The sequence below is a fragment of the Capricornis sumatraensis genome, chromosome 1 (genome assembly GCF_032405125.1).
Source record: "Capricornis sumatraensis isolate serow.1 chromosome 1, serow.2, whole genome shotgun sequence".
Taxonomy (NCBI): Eukaryota; Metazoa; Chordata; class Mammalia; order Artiodactyla; family Bovidae; genus Capricornis; species Capricornis sumatraensis.
The window spans coordinates 230,180,626-230,200,651 of record NC_091069.1 but is presented as its reverse complement, the minus strand read 5'-3'; positions in this window follow the sequence as shown (position 1 = coordinate 230,200,651).

The window sequence follows — 20,026 nt, the reverse complement described above, 5'->3', positions numbered from 1 at the left end:
TGTTTTTTCTGAAATTCACTCATTTTCTCTGTAATCAAATGAGTGCTGGCAACTTGATCTCTATTTCCTCTTCTTTTTCTAAACCAAGCTTGGACATCTGGAAGTTCTTCATTCACAGAATGCTGAAGCCTAGCATGCAAGATTTTAAGTATGACCTTGCTAGTGTGGGAGGTGAGTACAATTATCCAGTGATTAGCACATTTTGGGTACTACCCTTCTTGGGAATTGAGATGAGGATTGACCGTTTCCAGTCCTGTGGCCACTGCTGGGTCTTACAGATTTGTTGCCATAATGAATGGAAAACCTTGATGGCATCCTTCTTTAGGGATGTGAATAGTTCTGCTGGAATTTCATAACATCCTCTAGCTTTATAAACTTTAGTGGTTGAGCTACCCCACATCCGAGATCAGGGGCGGCGGCCGAGAGGAGCTACCCCACGTCCTAGGCCAGGGTCGGTGGCCAGGAGGAGCTACCCCGCCTCCGAGGTCAGGGGCAGTGGCCAAGATGAGCTACCCCACGTCCAAGGTCAGGGGTGGCAGCCAAGAGGAGATGCCCCTCGTCCAAGGTAAGGAGCAGTGACTGCACTTTGCTGGAGCAGCCGTGAAGACATACCCCACACCCAAGGTAAGAGAAACCCAAGTAAGATGGTAGATGTTGCAAGAGGGCATCAGAGGGCAGACGCACTGAAACCATACTCACAGAAAGCTAGTCAACCTAATCACACTAGGACCACAGACTTGTCTAACTCAATGAAACTAAGCCATGCCCACAGGGCAACCCAAGACGGGCAGGCCATGGTAGAGAGGTCTGACAGAATGTGGTCCACTGGAGAAGGGAATGGCAAACCACTTCAGTATTCTTGCCTTGATAACCCCATGCACAGTATGAAAAGGCAAAATGATAGGATGCTGAAAGAGGTACTCCCCAGGTCAGTAGGTGCCCAATATGCTACTGGAGATCAGTGGAGAAATAACTCCAGAAAGAATGAAGGGATGGAGCCAAAGCAAAAACAATACCCAGCTGTGGATGTGACTGGTGATAGAAGCAAGGTTCAATTCTGTAAAGAGCACTATTGCATAGGAACCTGGAATGTCAGGTCCATGAAGCAAGGCAAATTGGAAGTGGTCAAACAAGAGATAGCAAGAGTGAACATTGACATTCTAGGAATCAGCAAACTAAAATGAACCGGAATGGGTGAATTTAACTCAGATGACCATTATACGATTCATGGGATTGCAAAGAGTCGGACAGGACTGAGCAACTGAACTGAACTGAACTGACAATTATATCTACTACTGCGGGCAGGAATCCCTCAGAAGAAATGGAGTAGCCATCATGGTCAACAAAAGAGTCTGGAATGTAGTACTTGGATGCAGTATGAAAAATGACAGAATGATCTCTGTTCATCTCCAAGGCAAACCATTCAATATCACAGTTATCCAAGTCTATGCCCCAACCAGTAACGCTGAAGAAGCTGAAGTTGAACGGTTCTATGAAGACCTACAAGACCTTTTAGAACTAACACCCAAAAGAGATGTCCTTTTCATTATAGGGGACTGGAATGCAAAAGTAGGAAGTCAAGAAACACCTTCAGTAACAGGCAAATTTGGCCTTGGAATGCGGAATGAAGCAGGGCAAAGAATAATAGGGTTTTGCCAAGAAAATGCACTGGTCATAGCAAACACCCTCTTCCCACAACACAAGAGAAGACTCTACACGTGGACATCACCAGATGGTCAACACCGAAATCAGATTGATTATATTCTTTGTAGCCAAAGATGGAGAAGCTCTATACAGTCAACAAAAACAAGACCAGGAGCTGACTGTGGCTCAGATCATGAACTCCTTATTACCAAATTCAGACTTAAACTGAAGAAGTAGGGAAAACCACTAGATCATTCAGGTATGACCTAAATCAAATCCTTTATGATTATACAGTGGAAGTGAGAAATAGATTTAAGGGCCTAGATCTGATACATAGAGTGCCCGATGAACAACGGAATGAGGTTCGTGATATTGACAGGGATCAAGACCATCCCCATGGAAAATAAATGCAAAAAAGCAAAATGGCTGTCTGGGAAGGCCTTACAAATAGCTGTGAAAAGAAGAGAAGCAAAAAGCCAAGGAGAAGAGGAAAGATACAAGCATCTGAATGCAGAATTCCAAAGAATAGCAAGAAGAGATAAGAAAGCCTTCTTCAGCGATCAATGCAAAGAAATAGAGGAAAACAACAGAATGGGAAAGAGTAGAGATCTCTTCAAGAAAATTAGAGATATCAAGGGAACATTTCCTGGAAAGATGGGCTCGATAAAGGACAGAAATGGTATGGACCTAACAGAAGCAGAAGATATTAAGAAGAGGTGGCAAGAATGCACAGAAGAACTGTACAAAAAAGATCTCCATGACCCGAATAATCATGATTGTGTGATCACTCACCTAGAGCCAGACATCCTGGAATGTGAAGTCAAGTGGGTCTTAGAAAGCATCACTATGAAGAAAGCTAGTGGAGGTGATGGAATTCCAGTGGAGCTATTTCAAATCCTGAAAGATGATGCTGTGAAAGTGCTGCACTCAATATGCCAGCAAATTTGGAAAACTCAGCAGTGGCCACAGGACTGGAAAAGGTCAGTTTTCATTCCAATCCCAAAGAAAGGCAATGCCAAAGAATGCTCAAACTACCATACAATTGCACTCATCTCACATGCTACTAAAGTAATGCTTAAAATTCTCCAAGCCAGGCTTCAGCAATACATGAACTGTGAACTCCCTGATGTTCAAGCTGGTTTTAGAAAAGGCACAGGAACCAGAGATCAAATTGCCAACATCTGCTGGATCATGGAAAAAGCAAGAGAGTTCCAGAAAAACATCTATTTCTGCTTTATTGACTATGCCAAAGCCTTTGACTGTGTGGATCACAAGAAACTGTGGAAAATTCTGAGAGAGATGGAAATAAGAGACCACCTGACCTGCCTCTTGAGAAATCTGTATGCAGGTCAGGAAGCAACAGTTAGAACTGGACATGGAACAACAGACTGGTTCCAAATAGGAAAAGGAGTACATCATGGCTGTATATTGTCACCCTGCTTATTTAACTTCTATGCAGAGTACATCATGAGAAACCCTGGACTCGAAGAAGCACAGTCTGGAATCAAGATTGCCGGGAGAAATATCAATAACCTCAGATATGCAGATGACACCATCCTTTGGCAGAAAGTGAAGAGGAACTAAAAAGATTCCTGATGAAAGTGAAAGAGGAGAGTGAAAAAGTTGGCTTAAAGCTCAACATTCAGAAAACTAAGATCATGGCATCCGTTCCCATCACTTCATGGGAAATAGATGGGGAAACAGTGGAAACAGTGTCAGACTTTATTTTTTGGGGCTCCAAAATCACTGCAGATGGTGAATGCAGCCATGAAATTAAAAGACGCTAACTCTTTGGAAGAAACGTTATGACCAACCTAGATAGCATATTGAAAAGCAAAGACATTACTTTGCCAGCTAAGGTCCATCTAGTCAAGGCTTGGTTTTTCCTGTGGTCATGTATGGATGTGAGAGTTGGACTATGAAGAAGGCTGAGCACTGAAGAATTGATGCTTTTGAACTGTGTTGTTGGATAAGACTCTTGAGAGTCCCTTGGACTGAAAGGAGATCCAACCAGTCCATTCTGAAGGAGATCAGCCTTGGGATTTCTTTGGAAGGAATGATGCTAAAGCTGAAACTCCAGTACTTTGGCCCCTCATGTGAAGAGTTGAGTCATTGGAAAAGACTCTGAAGCTGGGAGGGATTGGGGGCAGGAGGAGCAGGGGATGACAGAGGATGAGATGGCTGGATGTCATCACTGACTCAATGGACGTGAATCTGAGTGAACTCCAGGAGTTGGTGATGGACAGGGAGGCCTGGCGTGCTGCGATTCATGGGGTCGCAAAGAGTCTGACACGACTGAGCAACTGAACTGAACTTAAGGCCCACTTGACATCACACTCCAAAATGTCTGGCTCTGGGTGACTAACCACACCATTATAGTAATCCAGTTCATTAAGGTCTTTCTTATACAGTTCTCCCATGTATTCTTTCCATCTCTCCTTGATCTTTTCAGTGTCTACTGGTTCTCTACCATTCTGCCATCTTTGGTTGGAATGCTTCTTTGAAGTTTCCAATATTCCTGAAGAGATCTTTAGTCTTTCCCCTTTTGTTGTTTTCTTCTATTATTAAACACTGTTCATTGAAGAAGACCTTCTCATCTCCTCTAGCTATTCTTTGAATCTCTGTTTAATTGGATGTATGTTTCCCTCTCTCCCTTGCTTTGCATTTCTCTTCATTATTCCACTATTCTTAAAGCCTCCTCAGGTAACTGCTTTGCCTTCTTGCTTTTCTTTTTCTTTTCTTCTTGTTTTTTTTTTTTTTTTTTTTAATGCAACCTAAATAAGTGTTTTGGGTTAGGTTCCCACGAAGCAATCCTTAAAGGAAGGTTTTATTAGAGAAAAGCTTTCTGGGAATAGTGGTCAAGGAGTAGAAGAAGAAGAAATAGCAAAGAAAGTACCTAGGGCTTTGAAAAAGTGAAAGTGAAAGTCAGTCATTTGTGTCTAACTGTTTGGGACCCCATGGACTGTAGTCCTTGGCTCTTAATCTTACAAGTTATAGCCCTGGAATATGAAATACTCATTTAAGCATCTCTCAACTTGGGTAAAGAAGTAATACTTCTGCACAGGCCTATTATCTTATTTTTTTTTAATTACATTTTTATTTTTACTTTATTTTACTTTACAATACTGTATTGGTTTTGCCATACATTGACATGAATCCACCACGGGTGTACATGAGTTCCCAAACATGAATCCCCCTCCCACTTCCCTCTCCACAACATCCCTCTGGGTCATCCCCGTGCACCAGCCCCAAGCATGCTGTATCCTTCATCGGACATAGACTGGTGATTCGATTCTTACATGATAGTATACATGTTTCAATGCCATTCTCCCAAATCATCCCACCCTCTCCCTCTCGCTCTGAGTCCAAAAGTCTGCTATACACCTCTGGGTCTTTTTTGCTGTCTTGCATACAGGGTCATCATTGCCATCTTTCTAAATTCCATATATATGTGTTAATATACTGTATTGGTGTTTTTCTTTCTGGCTTACTGCACTCTGTATAATCGGCTCCAGTTTCATCCATCTCATCAGAACTGATTCAAATGTATTCTTTTTAACGGCTGAGTAATACTCCATTGTGTATATGTACCACAGCTTTCTTATCCATTCATCTGCTGATGGACATCTAGGTTGTTTCCATGTCCTGGCTATTATAAACAGTGCTGCGATGAACATTGGGGTACATGTGTCTCTTTCAATTCTGGTTTCCTCGGTGTGTATGCCCAGCAGTGGGATTGCTGAGTCATATGGCAGTTCTATTTGCAATTTTTAAAGGAATCTCCACATTGTTCTCCAAAGTGGCTTTACTAGTTTGCATTCCCACCAACAGTGTAGGAGGGTTCCCTTTTCTCCACACCCTCTCCAGCATTTATTGCTTGCAGATTTTTGGATCACAGCCATTCTGACTGGTGTGAAGTGGTACCTCATTGTGGTCTTGATTTACATTTCTCTAATAATGAGTGATGTTGAGCATCTTTTCATGTGTTTGTTAGCCATCCGTATATCTTCTTTGGAGAAATGACTATTTAGTTCTTTGGCCCATTTTTTGATTGGGTCATTTATTTTTCTGGAATTGAGTTGCATAAGTTGCTTGTATATTTTTGAGATTAGTTGTTTGTCAGTTGCTTCATTTGCTATTATTTTCTCCCATTCAGAAGGCTGTCTTTTCACCTTGCGTATATTTTCCTTTGTTGTGCAGAAGCTTTTAATTTTAATTAGATCCCATTTGTTTATTTTTGCTTTTATTTCCAGAATTCTGGGAGGTGGATCATAGAGGATCCTGCTGTGATTTATGTTGGAGAGTGTTTTGCCTATGTTCTTCTCTAGGAGTTTTATAGCTTCTGGTCTTAAATTTAGATCTTTAATCCATTTTGAGTTTATTTTCATGTGTGGTGTTAGAAAGTGATCTAGTTTCATTCATTTACAAGTGGTTGACCAGTTTTCCCAGCACCACTTGTTAAAGAGATGCTTGTTACTCCATTGTAAATTCTTGCCTCCTTTGTCAAAGATATTCTTCTTCTTCTCAGGAAACACAGGTTCTCTTAGAGTGGTATTACATATTTGTTCCTCTCAGGTCTGCTTAGCCCCAAAAAGTCAAAGCATGATTCTAGATATCTGTTTCTTTGCTTCTGAACACTAAATTACAGCTAAGAAATGCTCTTAACATTATCATATTACAACAAGCTTGCAATTCTTACTGTCTATATTTTACTTGGGCTTCCCTCATAGCTATCAGTAAAAAATCTGCCTACAATGCAGGAGGTGCAGGAGGTGCAGGAGACTCAGGAGATATGGGTTCGATCCCTGGGTTGGAAAGATCCCCTGCAGGAGGAAATGGCAACCCACTCCAGTATTCTTGCCTGGAGAATCCCATGGACAGAGGAGCCTGGAAAGCTACAATCCATGGGGTTGTAAGAGTCAGACATGACTTAGTGACTAAATCACCACCATATTTTACTTAAAATCAAATATTTTGCAAATTTTTAGATTATTTAGTGAATATTGATGTGTGTGTATGCTTTGCATACACCTAGCATGCATTGAGTACTGTTAATAATTACAACATTCCAATATGGCAAGATAGGTTTTCTTATCCTGAGTTTATAGATGGAGGGATTTAATAACAGATAAAATGAGTAACTTGCCCACTGTATTTGTTTTCTAAGACTGTCATAGCAAAGTACCCTTGGGAAGCTAGAACTAAAGTGTTGGAAGAATTGGTTTCCTTCTAAGGGCTCTAAAGGAGAATCTGTTATTAATATGAGACTGTTCTAGCTGGCAATTCTTGGTCTTTCTTGATTTACAGACATTTCATTATAGTGTCAACCTTTGTCTTCATGTGGCCATTCTCTTATAAGCATGTCAGTCATATTGGATTAGGGGCCAATCCTACTTAGATATAAACTCGTCTTAACTAATTGCATCTGTGACTATCATTTTCTCCATATAAGGTCATATTCTGAGGTACTGGGGGATAGGATTTCACCATATCTTTTTTTGAGGGAGACAGGATTCAACCCACAACATCCATTTGCTGCAAAAATAGAGATCCCAAACCAATTTTGTGTGACTGCAAATTCTACTCTGTTTCTACTCTTGAAGTGTGAGGATGAAAACCCTGGTAAAAACTACCTAAACATGAAAGAAAAGTGGAAGTAGATTTCCCCTCTACTTTTTGTTTTGGAATAAAAGAATAAGTATAGCATTTTAAAGTTTCTTCACTCTTGTAGCTACAGAGCACTTTTTTTTGAGCAAAATTAAGGGATAAATGACTAGGTTTATGAGTGAATAGTATGAAATTTATTTGTAAAGCTGAGGACAAAGCAGACTAGAGCAGAAGAAATGAATGGCATATAATTTGAGCAGACAGACTGTTTATTAACGTGCAACATTCCATAAATACTGTTTCACTGATTTGGTTTGCTTGAAGCTTGAATGCATATGAAGGAAAGAGTAAATCACAGGGAAATTGCTTGAAGGTAAGAAATGTGGAGGTAGATATACAGCTGCAAAAGAAAAAGTAGCAACAGGAAAGAATGATAGCTTCTTAAGTAAAAGAAACACTACTCACATAATTATAAACTCATTTTTTCTCTAAATAAAATTTTAAAAATAGTATAAGGAAGAAGTCAGCACATTTGTTAAGAAATGTGATGTAATATTTAGAGTGAAATGATGTAATTTAAAGAGTAAAGACTTTGCCTATTTGCAAAACTGGATTGATGAAATGAAAAAAGGTTGAAACATAGCCTATTTAATGGTATATATTAGCATACTATATCTCCACAACTGGATAGAAAAGTATTGAATAAATGAATGAAGGGATAAATCCATTATGTATTTTCTTTCTAAGTTATGAAATCCACATATTGTTTTACTAACAAGGACATAAATAATGCAGTGTCTTTGAATACTCAGTTGCTTCAGTCGTGTCTGACTCTTTACCATCCCATGGACTGTAGCCCGCCAGGCTCCTCTGTCCATGGATTCTCTAGGCAAGAATACTGGAGTGGGTTGCCATTTCCTTCTCCAGTGTTTCTCAATAAATTCTTTGCATTTTTTAAGAGAATTATGAGCCCATATACCTCCATGAAGCCTTGGGCAAAATCAAATTATTTCAGTGGAATAAATAATCTATAAAGACCTATTTCCAAACCTCAAAAAGTTTATAATCATAGAATTCAAATTTCAGCTTTAGTCATTATGAATAGATCATTTAGTTATTATGAATAGTGCATTTTGTACAATTACAACAATGAATATTTTGATTAGTTGCTCTTAAATACTAAAATAAATGTATTACAATACTTAAATCTTATTTCAACACTACTTCAGCTGAACTAGTTTGAAAGTAGACTTTTATGAGAGAATATGAAGCTACATATTCTCTCCTAAATATTATGGTAACGCTTCATTTTATGTGATACACATGTTTTTGAAGGGCTTTCCAGGTGGTGCTAGTGGTAAAGAACCTGCAAGCTAATGCAGTAGACATAAGAGACATTGGTTTGATCCCTCGGTTTGGAAGATCCACTGGAGGAGGAAATGGCAACTCACTCCAGTGTTCTTGCCTGGAGAATCCCATGGGAAGAGGAGCCTGGCGGGCTGTGGTCCATAGGTTGCAAAGAGTTGAACATGACTAAAGTGACTTAGCATGCACGTAAGCATGTGTTCAAAAACATATACTAATTTAATCTTAATTAACAATGAAAAATACATTGACGATGTATAACACTTTCAAAAGATATATTTAAGTAATTTAGTTGGATCTTAAATTGGAATTGTGGCTTCTCATCCTCTTAAAATGGATTGGATTCTTTTGATGCCAAAATTAAAGAAAATATATAACCTTTCAGGTTTTCTAAATTCTCTGTCATTTTAAATTTGTGTTAAAAAATCCTTAGCACTCGAGTATTATTACTTAACACATCATAGCACAAAAGCATGGGGTCATACAATATCACCAACAGCTGGCTTAAGATTTAGACTCCAAATCAGTTAAACTTAAGATTTCACTTAAGAGTAGATTTCTTTCAGTTTGATGTTAGATCTTAAATTGTAGACTGATAACCAAGATCATTTAGTCATACACCTGTCTCTGCACTGGGCCACATATTTAATCATCTAACAGGGAAAAGAAATTCAAATTTTAAAGTTTTTGTGATGGAGACATTCAGATAATTTAATATACAATACAAAAAGAAGTCCTTTCTGGGATGAAAAAATAAAGGTCTTTTTTTACAGGAAAGCTTGATAAGATATTTAAAGGAAAGATAGAATTATAAAAATAACTATTTTTCTACCCTTGATGCAGAGTAATCTGGCATGAATCATAAGTGAATGATAAAACTGTTGGATGAAAGGTTATTATAGAACAGGATATTCATAAAGTGCCAGATATAATTCCACAGATTTTTAAATTAAGTGTATCCACTAACTAATTACAAAAATGGAAATATAGTGGGGAAAATTCACAGTCATCTCTGCAACTACCTTAACCCCAGGACCAAACTTAATATCATGTGTGCTGGGGCAACTTGATATTTGTAATATTGTATTATAACATTAATATAATATTATATATTTTAATATGACCTAATGTGAAATACAGAGCATCGACTTTGAAATATTATTTTCAATAATACCTAACCTGAATAAAACTTTCAGAACCTACTTCCTATTTACATTATGCAGGAAATAAAAAGAAAATCTTAAGCCATATTGGAAACCTAATTTTAGCCATACTGAAATTAAAAGAAAACCAATACCACAGTGAAAAATTAGAAAATTAGGTAAATCTAGAATGTTGAAACTCTGTAAGACAAATTACCTAGCCTATTTAAAAAGAGAAAGAGAGTGAGAGTCATAATAGTCAAATGAGATGTGTGAATTTAGGTTGGATAGCAAATTTAAATAAACAAGTGTAATGTACATTTGGGGACATTTTGGGAAATCTGAATATAGACAGGATGTTAGATAACAGTATAGAATGATTGTACTTTTCTAAAACATGTTTTTGAGATTGAATTTACATAAGAGAATGTCCTTATTTTTAGTAGACATATGCTTAGGGAGAGTCACTGTGCCTGCAATTTATTTTCAAATGGATCAGAGATAAAAAAAAGAATATATGTGTGGAAAGACATAAAGCAAACAAGGGAAAATGCAAATAATTGGCAAATTAAGGTAAAGATAAGTAGGTATTTATTGCAACATTTTTTTCTGTAGGTTTGATAACATTAAAAATAAAAAGTGGGGGCATAAAGCCCTTTCTTTTATATCAGCTTAATTAATTCTAGATTATAAATGTTTGATTCCTGTTAGGTAAAGTATGAATTGTTGGTGATCCTTCATGGGCTAAAAGATTCAAGCAATGGCTATAGCTTTTGATATGTGATACATTTGCATTTGTCTCTGCTCAGGAAGTTTGTACATTGTTAAATTCTGGTGTTATAAGTTACTTTCTTCAGCTGTGCCCATGTGACTGGAAAACTGCTACATCATAAGCTAAAGTAACTATGAGACATTTTGGGGAAATTTCTCTCCTAACAAAAACCTGATGGATTCATTATAAAACAATTCTAACAAGGAAAAAAGTAGACAATCTTTATACAGGATACTGGCTTGATAGAGAAGCAACTGAGATAAATCAAGCTCCATGTCCATTCATCATTGGCAAAGGGCTCTTCTGGGAGTAGAGATGAGTTTTTCTACCTTTTCCTAGAATTTATAGGTTTCTGTGCTCATAGTTGGTCAAGAAAGGTGAGTATGCTGTTATTTTGGGGGCCATTGCCCTTTACACACATTATTGTATTGTGTTATATCTCACTGTTGCAAGAAGGAGCACCCGTTCCAGGCCCAAGAGTGGACTGTTTTCCACCACTGGGAAATGAAGTGTCTGAGGAGACGCACATGCTGACAAAGCAAGAGACTTTATTGGGAAGAGGCACCTGGGTGGAGAGTAGGAGGGTAAGGGAGTCCAGGAGAGCTGCTCTGCCATGTGGCTCACAGGGTTTGGTTTTATGGTAATTGGGTTAGTTTCTGGGTTGCATCTGGCCAATCACTTTGACTCAGGGTCTTTCCTGGAGTCTTGCCCATCATTCAGCCAAGATGGATTCCAGTGAGGAGAATTCTGGGAAGTTGGTAGGACATATGGACTGAAGTCTCCTCTCTCCTTTTGACATTTCCTGAATTTCTGGCTGGTGGTATCTTGGCAGTTCTGCATTCCTTGCCAGGACATCCTATTGTAAGAAAAGTCCTGTGGTAAGAAAACTCAAGTGTTACTATGGTGCCTGGCCAGGGCCAGTGGTTTCAGACAGTTGGTTCGCCTAACACCACCGTTAGTAGCACAATGCCAAACAATGTGTTGAATGTAGCTCTATTCTTTCCTTTATGTTCCCAACACAACCAATTTTCTCACCAAAGTCACAGTAGATAACAGAAATGAAAAATCCAATTAATTGTAGTCATATAATCACAAACACATGTGATAGAGATTGGGATCAACAGTAGCACTAGGCATGAAAAGGAGACTTCATTTATTTGAAAAGGCCTTAGTGAGAACTTTCTATGTCCAAGTCACTGTGCCTTTCATTATCTATAATCAAACAGTGAATTAAAATTTGATTCTTGCTCTCCAAAACTTTATAATTAAATAGGAGAACTTTAACACAAATGACTGAAAACAAGAAATTATCTAAGAAAAGTCATCTGAGTACCATACAAACTTAGAATGTGAAATTAAATCAATCTAGGAGCATAAAGAGAGCAAAGTGGTAGCTTTTCATCCACATCTTGAGTGGATACATGACAATGGAGGTTGATGGCATCTTGAATAAAGGCAAATATGTGTGAATGGGAACAATCAGGTGATTGCAGTGCCTGATTATCAAACACATTTCCAAAAATAGCATGGCATGGGAAAATTATAAAATAAGAATAATGGGTAAGAAATTTGAAGTTTATTGTTCACACAAAGTAGTTCTCAAAGTGTGCCTGAGGATCGCATGCCTCAGATTTTACGACCTACTTGTCAAATACATGCAATTCCTGAGAACTTCGTTAAGAGCTACCAAATCTTGGTTCCCATGTATAGGACTTGCAAATGAGCATGTATAAAATCATCTCTGTTGACTGTTATTCACACTAAGTTTTGGATAATATTTCCTTAGGCACTGGGGAATCCCTGAAATACTGTGGGGAAATACATAATCATTCCTGTATTTTATGTAGAATGATCTGGCTAAATAGACGTTCTTGTTCAAAAACATTTGGGCCTTTCGATAATCCCAGGACAAGTTGCTTTCAAGAAAGGAGGAAATCCTTTATGTCATGTCCACCCATACCTCCTGTCATATCATTGGCAGCATTAGATTAGAAATAGAGTGCCCAATAAATGTAATGTGCTTTAATCAGCCCAAAGCTGTCTCCCTCACCCTGAGTCTGTGGAAAAATAGTCTGTTTTGTGAAAATAGTCTCTTTAGCAAAAAAGGTTTGGGATCACTGCATTACAGCATCTATGAGAAATTAAAAAAATAAAAAATTAATTTAATCTGCATCACAGCGATGAGAAACAACATTTTGGACTTAAATAATTTGACAGCTAGTGTATTAATATACTGTTAGTACACACTATTAAAAAAGTCAGTAGATTCACAGACATAGGTAACCCATATGGCTACCAAAGGGTAAGGTGTAGAGACATAAATTGATTAATATACACACTGCTATGTATAAAACAGATAAAAAATAAGAAACTACTGTATAGCACAGGGAACTACATTCTTTATCTTGTAATAACCTACAATGGAAAGGAATATGTATATAAAATTTGACCAATATTTTAATCAAGTATCACTATGTCAGGCAATGTTTTCTGTTTAAGCTAATGATAATTGAGAAGGATAATGTTTTTAAATACTGTGGTCTTTTTTCTCCTCAAAAATATTTGCCGCACTATGAAAAATTAATTCATATAAAATTTAGTTTATATAAAATATTTCTTGCTAGTGCAAATGAAATATTCTATATATCACACCCTGCATAAGCTTACACATTGATGATGAAAGGCAATCATAGAACAGTGTCTTAGGCAGGTAGAGGCACTTCCCTGGTGGTCCAATGGTTAAGACTCCATTGCAAAGGGCACAAGTTTGATCCTTGATAAGGGAGCTAAGATCCTGCATTCCATATGGCATGGAATGTAAAACTAAAGAAGAATAAAACAAATAAATAGGCAGGTAAGGCTCATGAATGTTCAGCATGGAGAATTTCTCACCCTTGAAGATATGATCAATGAGAGAGAACCAGGTGAAAGTCAGAACCAGGTGAAAGACCCATACAGCCTTACTCAACCCTGCCTGCCATGTACTCTTTTTTATGATTTCTAAAATCATACACTCTAATTACTATTAAAATGTGAAGTTTAAAATAGCTGGCAGAAATGCTGCTACATACTCATGAAAGCATTCTTCACATCATTTGGCAAGCGTGCATACTGTTGTCTTTTCTCTCTTTTATTGTCTACTTCAGCTTCAGTGCCATGCCTTGCTTGTGTAACAGTCTATCTTCCCTTCTCTCTTGAATCTGACACTGCCTTCTCCCTTTGCTCTGCCACCTCATTTCCTTCATCCTTTTAAGCAAACTTTATAATTGAATCAATCGCCATTGTATAACTTTGCAAAATCTCTGTATTAGAAAATGATCTTTCTGAAAACTCATGCCATTGCAAACCATCTTGTATCATTTAAAACAAATTGCCATGTCTGAAGAATGAATGACATGTATATCTGATTACTTTTATGAGAACATAAGCTCCCTGAAGGCAACAGCAAATAACTGAACTGCTAAGTCCTTCCCAGTGTTCACTCAATCAGTTCAGTCGCTCAGTCGTGTCCCACTCTTTGTGACACCATGGACTGCAGCACGCCAACCTTTCCTGTCTATCACCAACTCCTGGAGCCTACTCAAACTCATGTCCATTGTGTTGGTGATGCCTCTCTCAATAGCCATTCAATAAATATTTCATAAGTCCATAGGTTAATGAATGAATAAGGTAATGGAGATCATAATTTCTATAAGGACTAGGGCAGTATCAGCTTATTAAAGGCTTTAACTCCAGGTTCCAGTCCCTCATCCTGAGGAGTGGCCAATACAAATTTTTTAGTTAAGGAATTTATGATGCCAAGAATATTAGAGAAGAAAAAAAATTCTGGTCACTAACAATTATTTCCAACATATATTTCTGGGAAATTATGTTTAAAATAAATTTTTTTTAAATTTTTATTTTTACTTTATTTTACTTTACAATACTGTATTGGTTCTGCCATACACTGACACGAATCCACCACGGGTGTACATGCATTCCCAAAATAAAATTACCAATCATTATATTTCCTGTGATAAAACATTACTGTAATTTTTTAACACTTATCTTTGTGTTGATTGACTTTGTCTTTACATTGGTTGCTGTGTTATTGCCTACCAGCATTCCTGGAATATAGCAAGGATGTTTTAAACATGTGGATAAATAAATAAATAAAAGAAGACAAATCTATGATAAGTTAGTGAAAATCATTTTATAATTTTAACATGTAATAGTAAAAAATAGAATAATACATCGAGAATCTGTTTAAAACAGAGTTAATCGTCAAATTTGGGGTTTGTTTTTTCACTTTAAAATCTGTTATTGAAAGCATATATTGAGGAATGTGGGCTCCAGTGTTAGAGCACCTGGGTGTTCATGCTGTGATTTCCTAACTAGACAAAATTTTTAGCAGCTTTTGTTTTCCATTTCTTTGTTTACAAAATGACAAAAACATTAGCCCCTTCTTCTAGTCTACTTTATAGACTATAAAGTATATACTAACTGATGTAAATTGGTGATTTATTGAAGAATCACATCTTTATTCTACATTGTGCAAAAGTTGTCAGAATATTGCATATAATTTGCAGTGATTCAACTGGCCATGTCTACCTCTGGAGCAATCCAATAATTTACTTGATTAGCAGTAATTTCACAAAAATAACTACATAAGAAAAAAATTTAATATGGGACTCAGTACAAAAGCAGAGAAGATAATTCTAATAATGATTTTGGAAAAATGTATAAGACACAAAATTTCCCCCAAGAGAATAAAATATTTTGCCTCTCTGATATGTTGCAGTGGAATGAACATTGTGCCATGAGTCACTGGACCTGAGTTTAAATCTGGGGCTCAATATCTGTACTTTCTCTTAACAGTCACATGTATCAAATACAGGATAACACTGTTTTTCACTGCTCTTTTATAAACTTTAACTATTCTTTTCTTCTTCCTTCTTTTCATTTTTCCTTCTTTCCTTCTCTTTCCTCCTTCTGGCCCTTCTTTTCTCCTTTTCCTTCCTTCTTGTTATTTATTTTTCAACTACTCCTGCTTTGTTCCAAGAAGTCTAATAGGCCCTAAAATAAACACAGTGAAAATATAGATATCATCTTTTTTTTGTCCTTGGAACTAACAGTCTTAGCAGAAGGAAGGAATCTAAAGAAGAAATCTCAATAAAGCAAGAGCTGAGAGTCCTGGTACTAAGAAAAATTAAATAATGAAAAGGCCCCAAAGCTTTGAACACAATTCTGGCCTTCCCTGGTGGCTCAGATGGTAAAGAATCAGCCTGCAATGATGGAGACCTGGGTTCTATCCCTGGGTTAGGAAGATCCCTTGGAGGAGGGCATGGCAACCCACTCCAGTATTCTTACCTGGAGAATCCCTATGGACAGAATGAGCCATGGGGTTGCAAAGAATTGGACACAGCTGAGAGAATAAGAACAGCACCATAACAGACACTACTCTTTAATAGAAATACTGTGTAATCTGAAAATACCCTCTCTCGACAATGTGCAATTAACCTGTGCACATGCCATGCTAGACAAATAATGCTTCTTTTCAATGAGAAATTCCTTTGTCTGTGATGACTGGAGTTGTGCCAGCTGTCCAATTTCATCAGGTTTCTTCTCTGCTAATGGTAAGACACTGTTTTCATTGTGCTCAAGTGAGTGATCTTTCAGATACTGCTGTGTGATTGCCTTCTCTTATGAAATATTTCAAATGAAAAATAGCATATTAGGAAAAATATATCAACATTGACATATCTGTTATCTAGCCTTACCAAATCTTACCACTTTGGCATATCCTTTTCAGACATGAAAGTAAATTATACAGTACAGTTACTTGAATACACTTTTAAAATTCTCTTTTCCAGTCTCCTTTCTTGGTGAAATCTAAATTACATAATTATCATTTCTATGAAAATATTTGCAATGTTATTATAGTCTTTACAAATAATAAGTAGCATTATTTTGAATATATTTAAACTCTATTATCAATATAACATTGTATGAATCTTTCTGCATCTGGCTTGCCTGTGTATTTTGCTGGTTATAATATATAATATGATGTTTAATAAATATATAGAATTCATATGTGACATGAATCTTTATATGCATGTATACATGTATAAACATATACTTCATTTTAATGGTGATTCTCTATTCCATTATCTGATTATATCATCTACTTTTAAAATAGATTTTAAAATAGATCCATACATCTGTTTTTTATTGAAGAACATTTAGATAGTTTCCTATTTTCACTAGTACAAATCATACCCCAGTGACCATTATTTTCTACAAGTTATTTTTCTTTCTCTCCTCCCTCCTTCCTCCTTTCCTTCCTTACTTCCTTTCAATATGCAGAAAGAAGTTTGAGAATTGTGAAACAAAAGGAAGGTAGATACCTCGAATTGTTCTCCAAAGATTGTATTCAATACTTTTCACTACCCATACATGAAATCTTCTGTTTCTTCTCCTTATTAACACAAAGATGGTCACATTTCAATTACATCTGAACGGATGAACATGAAGATGTAGCTCCTTGTATTATCATTTGTTGCTTTTTCTTTATTAGGATTGCATATCCATGTTTCTTAGTCACTTGCACTTCCACTTAATAAAAGTAGATGTTATTTTTATCGACTATTAGTTTTCAGTTAATGTATTTTGCCCATTTACTTGTGAATTGCTTGTCATATCTTACTGATATGTTGGAGTTTAAAAAAAAATTACATGTGTTTGTCTTTTATGAACTACATAGTTTAATTATATGATTTAAAAATATTTTATCCCTGTCAGTGGTTTGTCATACTCCTTTGTTTTAGTAACTTTTGATGAGCTACAGTTTATTGTTTATGGAATATATAGTTTGTGATATTTAAGAAATCTTTCCTATTGTGACATAAAAGTTATCTTACATTTTCTGTTAAAATTTAAATACCTGATAGAATACATCTTACATTTGCTAATCTTCAAATTAGTTTTGGCTGTTCTGGGCCTTGGTTGCTGCCTGTGGGCTTTCTCTAGGTGCAGGAAGTGGGGGCTCTTCTTCCTTACAGTGCTCAGGCTTCTCATTGCAGTGACCTCTCCTGTTGTGGAGCACACACCGGGCTCTAGGGTGCATGGGTTCAGAAGTTGTGGTGTGCAGGCTCAGCTGCCCTGCGGCATGTAGGAATCTTCCTGGACCAGGAATTGAACCTCATGGCCCCTGTATGGGCAGGTGGATTCTTAACCACTGGGCCACCAGGGAAGCCCGCTGCTGGATTTTTGAAGGAGAAATTTTGATTACATATTCATATTTTAGTAATGTTTGTCTAATCTTCCCTTTGGCCACTTCCTTCCCCTACTCCTCCCTTTCTTTCTTCTCCTCCCTACTTTTAGCCATCTCTTATCCAGCTTCTTCTTATTGAATTTTAGTGTTTCTTGCTTTTAAAACTTTCAAGTGTGCAAATTCCTTCTAGGATTTATCCTAATTGCATTTCGTGAGTTTTGATGTGTGATTCTTTCATTCTTGCTTATTATGTAATTTCTCTAGTGCTTTCTTCTTTAATACACAAATTATTTAGGATTGCATATTCAAATTTCTAAACATATAGTTTTATAGCATATTTCTAAATGTAGGTTTTAACTATAATTTTATTGTTGATGACTTACTAAATTTTATTGCAGTTTAAGCTTTTTGTTAATAGGATAGCAATTCTTTGACCTCTGATAAGACTTTGAATCTCTGTACATACTTATTTTCTTTTTGGGGGTAAATGCAAATATGTACTTGAAAAATATATTCTTTCTATGATTTATGCAGTGTGTGTGTGTCTAACATATGTGTGTGTAATATAATTAATATTTTCCTATTTTTACTAAGTTTTTTGCCCTACTTGATTTGTCATCATATGATAGAAGAATACACATTAAAATTATCAAGTTCAGGATTTATTTATTTCTTAGTGTAATTTTCTTTCATCGTTTGTGTCATTATATTAGCTCTTTACAAGTTCATTATTGTTATATATGTCATTGTTGTGCATTTTGGTAGATTTTTATTATATTCTTCATTATTTTATAATTATTAGATTGGATTTCTATATTTGTATAAATTATACACATTTATTATTTTATAATGTCGATTTTTACATTATAAATATTTATATTGCTAAATTATTGTTATAGTACATATTATAGTAGTATTGTTTTGCTTAACCTTTATTGCTTCTTTTCCTTAATTATATTTTGGCTGGTAATATTATCATGGCTTTGTGCCATATCTGTTTGTACTGCTGCTGGTCCTGCTGTTGCTAAGTTGCTTCAGTCGTGTCCGACTTTGTGCGACCCCATAAATGGCAGCCCACCAGGCTCCCCCATCCCTGGGATTCTCCAGGCAAGAACACTGGAGTGGGTTGACATTTCCTTCTCCAATGCTTGAAAGGAAAAGTGAAAGTGAAGTCGCTTAGTCATGTCTGACTCTTAGTGACCATTGACTGCAGCCTACCAGGCTCCTCCGTCCACAGTATTTTCCAGGTGGAAATACCTGAAGTGGGTTGCCATTCCCTTCTCTAATCCGTTAGTACTACTTTACTTATAATCTAAATATATGGTTTTATTATAGACATGTCCTTTTTAAAGCAGTGTATAGATTGATTTTAAAAATACAACTTGAATACCAGTATCATATGTTAAGGGCATTCAGTTCAGTCCAGTCAGTTCAGTCACTCATTTGTGTCTGACTCTTTGCAACCCCATGAACAACAGCATGCCAGGCCTCCCTGTCCATCACCAACGCCTGGAGTTCACACAAACTCATGTCCATTGAGTCAGTGATGCCATCCAGCCATCTCATCCTCGGTCGTCCCCTTCTCCTCCTGCCCCCAATCCTTCCAAGCATCAGAGTCTTTTCCAATGAGTCAACTCTTCGCATGAGGTGGCCAAATATTGGAGTTTCAGCTTTAGCATCAGTCCTTCCAATGAACACCCAGGACTGATCTCCTTTAGGATGGACTGGTTGGATCTCCTTGTAGTCCAAGGGACTTTCAGGAGTCTTCTCCAACACCACAGTTCAAAAGCATCAATTCTTCGGCACTCAGCTTTCTTCACAGTCCAACTCTCACATCCACACATGACCATTGGGAAAACCATAGCCTTGACTAGATGGACCTTTGTTGGAGAAGTAATATCTCTGCTTTTCAATATGCTATCTACGTTGGTCATAACTTTCCTTCCAAGGAGTAAGCATTTTTTAATTTCATGGCTGCAGTCACCATCTGCAGTGATTTTGGAGCCCCCAAAAATAAAGTCTGATACTTTTTCCACTGTTTCCCCATTTATTTCCCATGAAGTGATGGGACCACTCTCCTCTTTCACTTTCATCAAGAGGCTTTTTAGTTCCTTTTCACCTTCTGCCATAAGGGTGGTGTCATCTACATATCTGATGTTATTGATACTTCTCCCGGCAATCTTGATTCCAGCTTGTGCTTCTTCCAGACCAGCATTTCTCATGAGGTACTCTGCATGTAAGGGC